Genomic DNA, 1,578 nt, shown 5'->3' with positions numbered 1-1,578 from the left:
GAATATCTGACCCCAAATCCTAGAGACTGAAATCAACCTTAAGCACCCCGCCAGGGCTAGTTAACATAGAAACAGAACACAGATATGAAAATTTCTTGCTGGCAACCCTTGTTCCCATGTGCATGGGTGGTCAGAAAGTATTAAAACCTCCAGAGTCTGGAATGCTGTGATCTTGGGCTGTGGTGTCAGAAAGCTCTGAGCTATTAGCTGTGTGACCCTGGGTGAACCTCTTCACCTCTCTGGGTTTTGCAGGTGCTAATGCTGACGACAGAGGATGGTGAGAATGATAGCGCATGCAGCGTGCCTCGCACAGTGTCCAGAACAAAGGCCTAGCCTTTGTTGGAACCAGGAAATGATGGTTCACCAACCCCTTCTTGCGTCCCAGAGTTCAACAATCCCTTCAGGAGCCACCATGAGGGGGTGGTGAAGTGAGTTAGAAATGGTCAGATGCCTGCCCTATGGACCAGAGAAGGGCCCCAGGGCAAAGGATTTTTCCACCACCTGGCTCCAGGCCAGAGAAAATCCAGTCTTCCTGGATGCTATTTATCAAGACAGAACAATAACAGGGTCACGCAAAAGGGAACAAACATTCCTGTCCCATCACAGAAGTATCAGTTCCAGAGGGAAATGTCAGCTTCTCTAACACATGATTTTCTTAAACGATCTTACAAATTTTGGACATTTGTTTTGAGGTACTGTATTTTAGTTTATAATGAAATCTTATCACAATTTAGATCAAGTTATTATATTTTGCAAACCCAAATTTTGGTGCACAGTACCAGCCTGCTTTCACCATCCTTAGAAAGGCTATAAAGTGGGTCAGAATCCTTGATCTGTACTTGTGCTGCCCAGTACAGTAGCCACTGACCCCATGTGGCTGTTGACTATACACATAGTACTATGTACTATATACTATGAACTTAGTACTTGAACTATGGCTAATCTGAACTGAGAAGTGAGGGGCCCCTGGGTGGCTCAGTTGGTTGACTTTGGCTCAGGTCATGATCTCATGGCTCATGTATTCAAGCCCCACATCCTCAGGCAAAGCCCTGACAGTGTGGAGTCTGTTTCAGATTCTCTGTCTCTGTCTCTCTGCCCCTCCCTCGCTCTCTCTCTCAAATATAAAACAAATAAACATTAAAAAAATTAAAATAAACTGAGAAGTGATGTAAGAGTAAAGCACACTCTGTATTTCAAAGAGTTATTATGCAAAAAAGAATGTAAATATCTCATTAGTCATTTTACATACTGACGACATGTTGAAGTAATGTAGTATATGGAGTTAAATTTTTAAAATTGATAAAATTAATTTCACCTGTTTCTTTTCTTTTACTTTGGTCACTAGAAAATTTTAAATTACAAATGTGGCTCAAATTGTATTTCTATTAGACATACTGATCCATACCTTAATATTTGTGTGACCTTAGATAAACTTATGTGACATCTCGGGGCGCCTGGGTGGCTTAGTCGGTTGAGCGTCCGACTTTCGCTTAGGTCATGATCTCGCGGTTCGTGGGTTCGAGCCCCGCGTCGGGCTCTGTGCTGACTGCCAGCTCGGAGCCTGGAGCCTGTTTCAGT

The sequence above is a fragment of the Crocuta crocuta genome, unplaced genomic scaffold (genome assembly GCF_008692635.1).
Source record: "Crocuta crocuta isolate KB4526 unplaced genomic scaffold, BGI_CrCroc_1.0 scaffold430, whole genome shotgun sequence".
NCBI classification, from domain to species: Eukaryota; Metazoa; Chordata; class Mammalia; order Carnivora; family Hyaenidae; genus Crocuta; species Crocuta crocuta.
The sequence above is the reverse complement of the archived record's forward strand: the minus strand, read 5'-3'. Positions refer to the sequence as shown.